This window comes from Octodon degus, unplaced genomic scaffold (assembly GCF_000260255.1).
Source record: "Octodon degus isolate 3935 unplaced genomic scaffold, OctDeg1.0 scaffold00159, whole genome shotgun sequence".
Classification (NCBI taxonomy): Eukaryota; Metazoa; Chordata; class Mammalia; order Rodentia; family Octodontidae; genus Octodon; species Octodon degus.
Window position 1 is genome coordinate 6,338,028 of NW_004524735.1, and position 12,999 is coordinate 6,351,026.

The following is a 12,999-nucleotide window of genomic DNA, read 5'->3' on the forward strand; positions in this document are numbered from 1 at the left end:
ACACAGCCTTGAATCACCGGTGGCACCAGAAGCCCTGCTGACCAATGACCTTGGAGCCAGCCCCCAGTCTGACTGTGTTCCTGGCAGCAGGACTTTCCCCTAGTCCTAGACTGAATCACTGTCCTTAGCCCCCTCTGTAGCTCCTGGGTTCTACCACCCTCAGAGCCTCCTCCCTGACCAAGCATTGTCTTCTGCATTTGGGCTTCTGTTTGTCATCACCCCTTGGATCATGTCTATTGGTCAAGCAATGTGCCAGCCTGGAGATGCCAAATAAGTCTTTCCTGCTGTGCCAGCAGTACATGTGGGTTGGTTGTGCCTGCCTAGAATGCAGCGTTTGGATGGTGGTCTGCCCCAGGGGGCAGCAGCAGGGGGGAGCAACCACTCAGCGATCTTGGCCACAGATTCAAGGAGCAGGGAAGCAGCCGGCATGTGGTATGGTGGTCAAGCCTGTGCCAGGCCCAACTGACAGATATGGATCCTTCAGCCTCCAGGGAGAAGAAGGAAGGGACAGCAGCAGTCTCTGAGGGGTCCAGGAAGTGCCCCAAGGTGTGCTCACCAAAACCTGGAAGCAATCACGAGCGCTACAATGCGGCCGTTGACAAGGTACCAGGTGGTGGTCGAGAACTGCCTGTCTAGCACCATCAGTCCTTAAAGGCAAGAAATCCAGTCACAGCTGTGGAGGATTGAAAGTCCCACCCCCCAGGAACCCGTCCCACTCAGTAACACAGACAGTTGGTCACCATGCCGACAGGGGATGCACAAATCCTTACCTATCTCCTGGCCGAGGCCGGCTGCTGCTGCTTAGTAACCAGGAGCACAGACTCCTCTCCAGAGGGAAAGGTATGCTCGTCCCCCTTCTGCTGTCTCTGAGCATTCTCAGCAGCTCTTACATGACATGTGTGACTAAGCGCCTGAGGACTTCGCTTGGCCCTTGACTCCACAGAGATGGGCACGAGTGTGGAGCTCTGTGGAGACAGCCATCGGGAGCCAGGCACTTAGTGGTGCTTAACCTGTCCCAGGAAATGAGACTCACGAGACTGTGTCCTCAGCACACATCTGCCAGCTGCTGCTCTCCCACAGGACACCACTGCAATTGCGCTAGTTTTGTTCATCATACACCCTCCTTTCTCTGACTCACAGATCAATAAATACCTCTCCCTCCTTAAATTCCAAGTCAACTCTTACACCAAGGGAGCTACCTGCCGCTAAGAACTCTTTCCAGGTGCCCTTAAAGACCCTCTTCTTCAACACACAGGAAAGAAGAGACCACTTCTCCCTGCTTGTTTGCAGAAACTGACTTTCCACAGCTAGCATAAGGAGAGAGTCCAAGGCGGAGCACGGAGCAAAAACATTTGCATCAGTCGAACATGCAAAGCCAGCCACCTGGAAGAAAGCAAGACACGGGAGCGAACTGCCGCTCCCTGGTTCACATCCTGTCTGCCTTCAGCATGGGAAGAGACATTTCCACTTGCGCTCAGCTACATCTGCTCTGGGTGACATCTGTCAGCCTAGGCCTTTAATTGTGGATAATAGTATTTCCCTGTTATTCGAGCACCACACAAATAGCATAAATATGACTTAACCAGCCTTGCCAGAAATCACAAATTTGCATCGTGCATGCTGAACAGTAAGGCTGATTAGCGCAAAATTTAATTTTTGTTAATATCAGGCCAAGACAAGTAGAGCATGAAATTAACCTGATGTGTTAATACTACACTTCACAGTTCCAACTGTATCATGCAGACACTGTCACTGGAGACAGGTGCCACTCTGCACGGGGACAACTCCAGCAATCAGCTGCTGTGTCCTGGGGGTGCGGGGAGGAGAAACTGGCCCAGGAGGTGGCCTCCCTGAAGCCCTAAGAGTTGCTGTTATACCGTTAATGGTTGGAGGGAAAAATCAAAAGGAGAAGAACATTTTATGATGTGGAAATGATATGAAATTCAAAGTTTAGTGGCCATAAAATTTTACTGGAATTCAGCCGTGCCCAACCATTTGAGTATGGTTTACAACTGCCTTCGCGCTGTGGCAGCAGGCTGCAGGACTGGCAACAGGGACGGTATAAACTGGAAAGGCTAAATATTTACTATCCAGCTCATTATTGAAAACATCTTGCAACCTCGGATCTAAGATGATAACAGTCTTCAAATGGGCTCTTTGGAGAAGGGATGCATCACAAAGGGCCGAGAAAGAGTGCTTCAGCTCCAGCCAACGCGGCTGTCTTCAGGTCACTGACACACAATGTGCTTTTGTTTGATTAAAAAAGAAAGAAAGGGGGGATTGAAGCCAAGCTATCCAGGACACAAACAACATGAAAAATGCTTTCCTTCTACAGATGCCCATCGTGCTTTGTGAATGGCAGGCTGTGAAGTGGCTGCAGGAGACCCAAAACTGGCCCAAAATGTGACACAAGCACAGGAGGGGTGTGTTCGTGTGTGTGCTTGTGTGTGTGTGTGTGTGCATGTGTGTGTGGCCACGTGTACTCCTCCAGCCAAAGGGCCAGGCCAGGGGCAAGAACTCAGGGAGGTTCGTAACCCTCCAGGAGCAGAAATGCCGCCTCTGGGCACAACCTGCCTCTCCCACTCTGACTAGCAAACCAATACTTCCCAGCTCTTAAATAAATGTGTGTGTATACGTTGGATGGAGTGAGCCATTTGCCATAGACTGTACGTATGACAAGTCCCTGGGGCCTGTGAATGATGCCTTGGGATATTCGGGGAACAGATCCTGGCCTATGTGATTAGGGTAAAGCTCTGGAAATGAGATAATCCTAGATTATCTGGGTAGGCTCTAACTGCCACCCCAACTATCCTAATAAGACATGTAAGCAGTAGAGGGCAATGTGACAAGAGAGCTGGAGATTGGAGCAACGCCGCCATATACAGCCAGAGCGGCCGCTCTTTTCTTTGGACTTCCAGCCTCCTTCTGGAGGGAACCCATTTCTGTTGCACTAAGTTAAGTTTGTGTTCACTTGTTATGGCAGCCTCCAGAAACAAATACACCATTAAAAAGGGTTCCGGGGCAGGGGTGATAGCTCAGTGACATAAGCACCTACCAGGCAAGCACAAGGTCCTACGTTCGATCCCCAGTATGAAAAAATAAAATAAAAATTTAAAAATAAAATAAAAAGGTGTTTTACAAGTTCTGGCATGATTATTTTCAGGACTTTGTGCTGACGACCCAGACATCACTCAGAGGCCCATCTCCTCAACGATGCTACAGAAGGAACAGGAGGTCATTTCCAGAAGCACATCCTAGACTCTCAGGAAGTGAGAATTCCTTTCTCTTGTCAAGGCATAATTGGTTGCCTTGCCCTTCGAAGGTACCTGGCTCTTTTAATTAACAGTTTCTTCTCTCTACTACACTTCCATTTTTTTTACATCAATCATTCCCTCTAGTAGGCATAGACTTCTTGAGAACAAGGAATATGTCTCAATATTCACTCTTTATTGAACTTTTGTTTCTTTTTTCTTTTTCTTTTTCTTTTTTTTTTTTTTTTTTTTGCACAGAGGGTTGAACTTAGGACTTTGTGCTTACCAGGCAGGAGCTTATGGCCACTGAGCTATCTCCCCAGCCCTTGACCTTTTCTTGTTGAGGTTTAACTTAGGTGAAGGGTCCTAATAATAATAATATACTATATATATAATATACTATATATACTATATATTATATATAATATAATATATAATATTATATATAGTATATTATTATTACATTTGTTACATTTTATTATAAAATAAAAAGGATATATAGAGTATATATAGTATAGAGCATATATTATATCGAAGAACACTTACAAATGTTTACATCTGGTACCTCCCACTCAAGGAGGATAAATCATTTCTAACACCTCAGAAGGCTCTCCATGCCACCTTTCTGTCCAGTTCCCTCCCATAAAAGTAGTCCCTATTTGTTCTAATGGTGTTTGTAAATAGGATATCAACGGTCCACATCTTGTACAGCAATTAACCACTAAGAAGAATATATGCAGTGTGTTAGTTATTGAAACTGTCCTACCGATTTGATTTGAAACTGTCTCATTGCTATCTGTTTATCAATAAAATTATTTAAAAAAGTAGTCCCTATTCCAACCTAACACAGATTATTTTTTCCTGTCCATGAATATCCTACAATAAAGAACTATAGCCTATGCTCTTGTAGGGCTTTTCATGCAGCATAATGTTTTTGAGATTAACCCACACTATTGTGCAAACTAAGAATGAGTTCTTCTCTGTTGCATGAAATCCTCACAACTTAAGCATCTGTTTTCCTGTGGATGGTCTCCGGGAACTTTCTAGTATGGAACTAGTATAATCTGCACTGCTGGGAAGATGCTCGTACGTACGCCAGCGTGGAGGGAAGCACTCATGTCTGTGGAGTATTTATAGGAGCAGAATTTTCAGATAGCAAAGCAGGAGTATAAGCCATCTCAGTAGCTATTTACATGCCTTACCTACCTAGGTTGCACACATTTTCCTTTATCCCAACAATGTATGAAATTTGGAGCAAGGTAGCAGTTCCTCAGCAAACTTTGCCACTTTTTCATCCTTTGATTTTGTGGTAATTAAGAATTTTTTTTTATTTTGTGGTCATAAGAATATTCTGTGAATGAGGCTGTAATGTATACCGTGTGGCCCCACCCTCCTTAATACGTACCTGGGGGGAAAGGGAAGGCCAACCATAGGCCAGATATGACTGATACTGCTTTGCATAAAAAATGAGCTGGATCCTGTCTGTCTCAGAAATTAAAGTGATGAAACAAAGAGAGGACAGCAGAAGTAAAGAACGCAAAGATGAAATGGATGGGATTAGCCAACATAAGTCAAAGGTATGAGAAGTTGTAAGGAAGAAGGAACTACCATAAAGACACAATGCAGAATATACCAGAAAGAAACTAGCCGAGACCAGCACAGAGAGATGAAATTACCGTACGAATAGCAGTTGGAGCATGGCAGAGACAGCATGGCTATGTTCTGAGAGTCCCTAAAGTGGCCTTGGATTCAGAAAAACCACCCAGCCTCTACCCATAAGGCCCTTCACGGGTTAGTGATGGCCTCTGCGGCTTTTCTCTCAGTAGATCCCCTTGTCATGAGTTCCTCATCGCTAGGGGTAAAACAGTTTGAGTGAGTCTCTCTGGTTCTTGCAAGCAAAAATTCAGCTGCCATTCCTGGTCCTTGGTATGGAGCATGTGCAAGCAAATGTTTACTAATCAGTGGTCTTGGGATCTAAAACAGTGACTAAAATTTTTGCCAGTGTCTGTGGTGTAAATATTCTCACCATGACCAATTTCAAGCTAGCAATACAAGCAATGAGAAATAGCACAGCATTAGATGGTACTCTCGCCACATGGATGAAATAAATGTAAATTTAATTTCAAGAGCAAGGGTAGCGATGCAACAATTGGTCAAGTATTTATGTACAGTTTGGACAATCTGCACAATTCATGAAAATATTCTGTTTTGTTATATTTGTTTCAGTACAACTCAAGCTTGTATAATTCATTTTTTATGATGTTGATGTTCAATAACTGGCTCTCAAGAATCCTGAAAACCTAACATCCAGCTCTCACGAGGTGATATAGCTGGATCCAGAACACCACTGAGGAAGATGCCCACTAAAGCTTTTAATCCTTCCTGGCTTTCTCTGAATTTAGCAGGCTCTTCACTGTGTGGCTGCAACTGCTGGCCCCTAAGCCAATTCCATATTGAAAGAGGAGAAGAACAAACATCTGATGACAGCGTTGTACTCAATTTTCCACAGTAGATTTCTGTTGCTGATATTCTGAACCATGGAAATAAACATGTCATGGCTATATTTTCTCCAACAAAAGAGTTGCAGCTTTTTGGCTGGGGAGTTTGTTTAGGTTGGTTTTTGTTTTATCTAACAGCACAGCAAATATAAGAAAGTATACGATGTGTTAAGTATTCCAAAGAGAACTTTTGACATGCTGATATAGTCCCTGTATCAAAAATCACACAAATAACTGAGCTCCTTTCACACACCCAGAGCTGTGCCTGCCAGGCACCGCGATTGTGGTACAAACTGTAGCTTTTGCCTTTAAGGAGATTTAACAGCAATGACGCTGAGCACAATAGGTGACGTTTGTTAAGTGCTTAATGTATAATAGACTCAAATCCAAGAGTGATCAGCCAATATAAACCCAATTATTCCCACAATAAGCCCTTTGTGGTAGGTACCATATTGTTTTCCTAAAGTTAAAACCAGAGAAAATGAGACACAGAGTGATTAAACAGGAGTCTAAGATTGATTGCACGAACCCAGGAGTCCAACCCAGGAAACACTGCTGCTACCACTGATCGCCTTCCCTTGGCAAGACCCATCCACTGTTACAGAGCTAAATGGAGAAGACATTGGTTGATAAAGTACTCCGGGATAAGGAAGGAACCAGCAAGTGTGGGGATGACCGTACAAAAAGGTTATTCTGAAGGACCCTCGAACCACTGAGAGGGCCCATGACAGCATAGTCTAGAAAGCTAAACAGGATTTGTTTAGCTCAAAGCCATGAGCTAGGGAGTTAGAGAGGAGATCTTCCAGAACAAAGGCTGTGGATTAAGTCTTGGTCAACTTGTAACACCCAGCTGAACTGAATCAGCATGGTGCTGGGTGTGGAAGGCCCACCTGAGGGTTGTTGCCAACAGCATAAAAGAAGAACTGGAGGGGGAGATGGTGCTATTGATTCTCCTGGAGAAGTTTGTCCCGCTGGTTTTCCTGATATGAACTCAGCTGTTTTCATTATCACAGGAGTTAGGGCCCTCACTGTTGCTGTCACTGAGGACAGGCACAAGGTTGTCTTTGGGGAACCTCTGGTGCTTGTGTGTTGTTTCCTGGCTCCAGGGCAGATCCCTCAGCCTGCTGCCACAGATCCTTCATCCCCTGGTGCAGACTTTCTAGCTTCCGCCACTGACCTTTGGGCCTTCCCAGTGCAGATCCTTGCTACAGGCTTGCAGGAGACATTGTCCTGGGCTGGGCTCTGGGCTCCAGCTGGACTCATGGGGGCCAATGGGCTCTCACTGGACTCAGGCAGGACACTGCTGCAGGATCCAGGCCTTTGGCTGGATTCTCTGGGTCTCTGGTGTGTGGACAGATCGCTGGCACTGTCCCGCCTTTGCTTCTTTGGGTGACTATTAGAAAATAATCCTATAAATGATGGGTTCTGTATCAAACCTTTTCCCTTCTAAACCCTGACTCTAAGCAAGGCCGAAGAGAAGAACCAGACTGTTCATCACCAGGGCAGGGGTGGAGAACCCGGAATGTGCTGAGGAGCGAGAGAGCAGAGGCGAGAGCGCTTCTAGGTGATGGATGGGCACCGTGCTGAAGGTCATGAGATCCCAGAGACGGCACGCAGCCAGGCTGCACACGTGGACGGCAGGCCCGAGATCAGGGCCACCATCACACCTCGCCAGGCTGTCTGTCACACTGAGAATGTAATGGTGAGCCTGTATGGGACTCCCTTTAGCCAACATTCTGGGAAACGCGAAATGAGAGCGCGATGCTACGTGAAATACGTCAGACACAAGGTTCAGTGCGCCGTGGCTCCTCTTCCATGGGAAACCTGAAGGGTAAATCATTTAAGGGGCAAAGGACAGGGAACAGGGAGGGAGACTTGGTGGCAGCGTTGGGGATCTGGGGAGAAGAGGGAAGGAGAGAGGTGAGAGGAAGGGGAGGTCAAAGGGTCAGCTGCAGCGCGTGTATGCGCCAGCTCCCCATGATAGACGCATTTATGATGTATTGAGAAAATTAACTAAACCTGAAAAGCAAAAAATAGGTGGGGGTGGGGAGAGGGGAATTTGGGGGTGAAAGGGTGGTGAAAAGAACCCAGTCTTGTCAAAACTCTTGCTAACATTCACGGATCTGTACCTTCAAAGTGGCGAGTTTTACTGCTAGTTCGATAAATCTGTCTTAACAAAGTGAAAAGATCATACACATACGTACACAACTATACACATCCGTATTTGTTAACAGAGGGCAATAAATAAATTTGTCTCCTGCTGAGGCTGAAATGTTGAAAAATCCGGCGTAGCCTTCAAAGACTGACTCCCCACGTGTGCGTGGCCTCTCGCAGTTTTTAGGTCTTTTTCATAGCTCGGGTGTCACGTGATCCAGCCGCCAGCCTTAGCCGAAAGGGAGGGGGAGCGCTCTGATTGATGAATGTAGAAACTGAAGCCCGTGGGGTAGGTCCCGTGGCTCCGCAGCACAAGTTCAGAGGGGTGGACACGGAGGGACCAGCGGGCCTCCTGACTTCTGGACCGCTGCTCTTCTGAGCACCTGCAGACCACCCCCGCCCTCCCACGGCTTCATGGCCTAATCAGCAAGCCGAGCTTTTGTGTGTGCAGAGAGAGAGATGCAAATCAAGACCCCCATCCTGAAGGAGGCACCTTCCAGTCTGCCCTCCTCATTCACAACCACAGAGGAGCCCTGAGAAGTCCTGCTGATAGCACCTGCACATCAAACAAGAGGAAAAGGTGGGGTTTCTCCCCCCAAGTCCATTATGCAGAAGCCAGCAGACACACCCCAACTGGGGTGAGGGGGGGTGGTCTCCAAAGCACCTGAATGGGTTCATGAAAACTGTCAAGATTGTCAAAAACAAGGCAAGACTGAGAAACGGTCCCAGACCAGCACAGAACAAAGCGATAGGTATGCTATCCTGAATTACATCCTGAACAGAAAGCAACAGGAGAGGGAAAGCTAGTGAAATCTGAATACAGGTCAGAGCTTAGTTAATGAGAGCCATCGCCAGCATTTGTGCCTTTCTTCTGATGCAGGCAGCATGATGATACTGGACGATAGCACTAGAAGAAACGAAACGGAGAGATGGGCTAAGGAGAATGCTCCGTACCCCCTCTGTAACTTTCTTGAACTGAGATCATTCCAACATAAAAAGTGTATTTAAAAGAATCTTGGTGAAGCCCTAGAGACTTGTGGTCTTCCTGTTGAATCTTCTCCCTGGTAAGTAAAGAACGTATTTTATACTTAGCCAGGTTAATTAAGTGTCAAGCCAAGGACAGGAACTTCTCTGATTTGGCGCAAAGAACCCCATACAGGGTGGCCTGCTGCTAAATCCGAGCGCCTCCCCTGCTGGAACCTGCTGTCTTCTCCACGTCACAACCCAGCCTGGCTGTTTGAACTCAACGGTGGCTCCAGGCCACGGAGATCTGGACCCTGAGGGTCAAAGGGCAATGCCTCGCCACTGGGAGTGGGCTGGGAGTCCTGGCCCATCTGATGTCCCAAGATTTCTACATAGGGGCCCGAGTAACAAGATGGCGGCGTCGGCAGAGTGACAGGGTCTCCCCGGGCTGGAGCCGGCGTAGTGGTGGCAGCGACACCGCCGCCCTAACTCACCGCGCCCTCATTCCAGCCCGCGACACTGCGGTGAAAGCGAGGCGGCGGTGGCCGCCCGGAAACAAGGAGCCTAACCTAAGTAACGACGAGAAACGCCTCACGGACTGCGGCCTGGCCAAAATAATAATAAAGAGTGAGACTAAGCGACGGCGTTCGGGCTCCCCTAGGCCTGTTCCGGGCCCCCTAGCGCCGGGAAGGGCCTCCGTTTTCCGGTTCCTGCGCGCTCCTTCGCGGCCGAGCTCAGGGGACGAGCCCCAGAGGCCTCCGTCCTCCCTCAGGCGTCGGGGCCCGGCCCCGGGCTCCACCTTCATCTCCCAGGATGGCGAGCAGCAGCGGCTCCAAGGCCGAGTTCATTGTCGGAGGGACATACAAACTGGTGCGGAAGATCGGGTCTGGCTCCTTCGGGGACATTTACCTGGCGATTAACATCACCAACGGCGAGGAAGTGGCCGTGAAGCTAGAGTCTCAGAAGGCCAGGCATCCCCAGTTGCTGTACAAGAGCAAGCTCTATAAGATCCTCCAAGGTGGTATGGCCAGGAAAAAGACTATAATGTGCTAGTCATGGATCTTCTGGGACCTAGCCTTGAAGACCTCTTCAATTTCTGTTCAAGAAGGTTCACAATGAAAACTGTACTTATGTTAGCTGACCAGATGATCAGTAGAATTGAATATGTGCATACAAAGAATTTTATACACAGAGACATTAAGCCAGATAACTTCCTAATGGGTATTGGGCGTCACTGTAATAAGTTATTCCTTATTGATTTTGGTTTGGCCAAAAAGTACAGAGACAACAGGACAAGACAACACATACCATACAGAGAAGATAAAAACCTCACTGGCACTGCCCGATATGCTAGCATCAATGCACATCTTGGTATTGAGCAGAGTCATCGAGATGACATGGAATCATTAGGATATGTTTTGATGTATTTTAATAGAACCAGCCTGCCATGGCAAGGACTCAAGGCTGCAACAAAAAAACAAAAATATGAAAAGATTAGTGAAAAGAAGATGTCCACTCCAGTTGAAGTTTTATGTAAGGGGTTTCCTGCAGAATTTGCTATGTACTTAAACTATTGCCGTGGGCTGCGCTTTGAGGAAGCCCCGGATTACATGTACCTGAGGCAGCTATTTCGCATCCTTTTCAGGACCTTGAATCACCAGTATAACTACATATTTGATTGGACAATGTTAAAGCAGAAAGCAGCGCAGCGGGCAGCCTCCTCCAGTGGGCAGGGTCAGCAGGCCCAAACCCCCACAGGCAAGCAAACTGACAAAACCAAGAGTAACATGAAAGGTTTTTAAGCATGAATTGAAGAACAGAAGAAGCAGAGCAGATGATCGGAGCAGCATTTGTTTCTCCCCAAATCGAGAAATTTTAGTTCATATGTACACTAGCCAGTGGTTGTGGACAACCATTTACTTGGTGTAAAGGACTTAATTTCAGTTATAAACTGGCTCTGGGCAGCATTGCTGATGCTTTGTCTGGAGTTGCAGCCGCTGTAATTGTGAATATTAACTGAGATAGTGAAACATGGTGTCCGGTTTTTTATTGCATTTTTTTCAAGTGGAAAAGTTAACTAAATGATTCACACACACACACACACACACACACACACACACACAGATTAATTGGTGGAGAAATTGTGCATATGCCAACTTTTTGTTAAAACTTTTATTTTGAAACATCCTGCTTTGAGATCTCATTTCAGAAGAACGGCATGAAGTCTTCAGCCACAGTTGTGATGGTTGTAGATGCTCACAATTGTGCATTCTTAGGGTTTTTCCATCCCTGGGGTTTGCAAGTTGATCACTTAAAACATTCTTTAAAGTTGGCTTCTTGTTTGCAAGCCAGCTGATATGGTAGCAACCAAAGATTCCAGTGTTTGAGCATATGAAAGACTGCCTGCTTACCTGTGCTAGAAATAACAGCATCTAAAGTGAAGACTTACAAAAAATTTAGTGACTGCTAGATTATCCTTAGGACTCTACATTAACTCTATAATGTTCTTGGTATTGAAAAAAAAAAGCATACTTGTCACAGAAGTTTAGTTAACATCTTACAACTGAATATGTATGTATGTTGCTTAGATATGTAATCACTGTAAACATCTATGATCTGGGATTTTGTTTTTATTTTGAAATGGGAGCTTTTTTGTTTACAAGTTCATTAAAAACTAAAAACTTTCTAAAAAAAAAAAAAGATTTCTACATAGGGGTGTGTGTGTGTGTGTGTGTGTGTGTGTGTGTGTGACAGACAGACAGGCAGGCAGACAAGACAAGACAGGGAGGCAGAGGCAAACCAACCTGAATGAGATTAGGGTAACCAATCTGCAGCAGCAGAATCCTGGAAATCATCTCTCAGCAGAGGGATGGCTAGTTCTTTTGGAAAACAATGAAGTAAGCAAGTGGTGTTGGCCAACCTAACCTGCAGGCCTTTTCTATTATTGGTAAAGAGAGGCTGAAACTGCCTTTGGGTACCGAGAAATAGTCCATGCTGCTGCCCTTTCTGCCCTCTGTCTGTCCCCAGTGAGCATTTGGTGAGGAGGTTTCTGCCCTGAATTCTACCAAGGACACTTCCTGCACATAAACTGTTCTGACTTGATTCCAATGGTCACCACAGCTGTCTTTCTTTTCCTCCCTTCTCCTTTGTCTTTCCTCCTGTCTTAAGGGATTATTCTTCGCAATGTGGCCACTCTTTGGGGACGTGGCCTGGCCCGTGGCCTGGGTGGCAGCCGTGGCCCTCAGAGCACAGTCACTCCGACCCACGTCTGCAGAGCGCCTTAGGCTAGGGGGTCACCTCAGACAGGCGCTGCTCCAGATCTGCCCACGTCACCGGCAGTGCTGTGCAGCTGGCCCTGCAGTTGCTTTCCACAGAACCGCTGGCTCTCACCTTCATGCTTCCCAACACTGTCCAAACCAGCCCGCTGACCCTCCTGGGAGATCCCGGCCCAGCCAGGCAGCACACCTTCCTCACAGGCCTGGATTCCACCTCTGTGGGGATCTTTGGCATGTTCCTGGTGGCCCTGAGTGCTTCCCTTTGTCCCTCCACCATGGCTGAGTCATTTTAGTGGCACTGCAGTGTTCTTTCTGAGTTTTTCCAGTTCTCCAATTTTTGGCGAACAACTGTGTGCATTTATATCTCTGTTAAAATTGCTCCCGTGCTGTTTCCAAACTGAACCTTCATCCAAACTTCACTTTTCCTGAATAAGCCAGCTGAGAAGGAAAGATCCATTTAATGGGCAAGTGTCGCAGGTACTCTGGAGAAAAGACATCGATTGTGGACTCCGCATCCCAGCGCCCCAAGCAGATTTGCAGGACTAAGGAACTGGACTCAAGCTCCCAGCAGCATTCCCTACCTCCTGCTTCCTGTCTCTCTGTAGCACCCCCTACTGGCAGAGCCTGAGAGGGATCCACCCCTCATGGGCGAGCGATGCCAGGCCCAGCACCACAAAGCAAAGAGTAAGTGGGAATTTGAGACAGTAGTTTACTAACCAGCAAGAAGCCAATGGAAACAGACAATGAAGACGATGTATAAATTTACAAATGACCAAATGAATGTTCTATAAATTAGCTATGTAAATATATGCACATACATAAACATATATTCTAATGATAACGCCTAATTTCTAATAA

General features: G+C 46.7%; 1 pseudogene across 1 annotated transcript; it reads left to right on the forward strand.

Moving 5' to 3' along the window:
• The first annotated feature begins 9,267 nt into the window (after window positions 1-9,267).
• On the forward strand, window positions 9,268-11,385 carry LOC101568766 (annotated as a pseudogene). Its single transcript, XR_192804.2, has one exon. The product of XR_192804.2 is annotated as a casein kinase I pseudogene (transcript).
• Window positions 11,386-12,999: the final 1,614 nt, after the last annotated feature.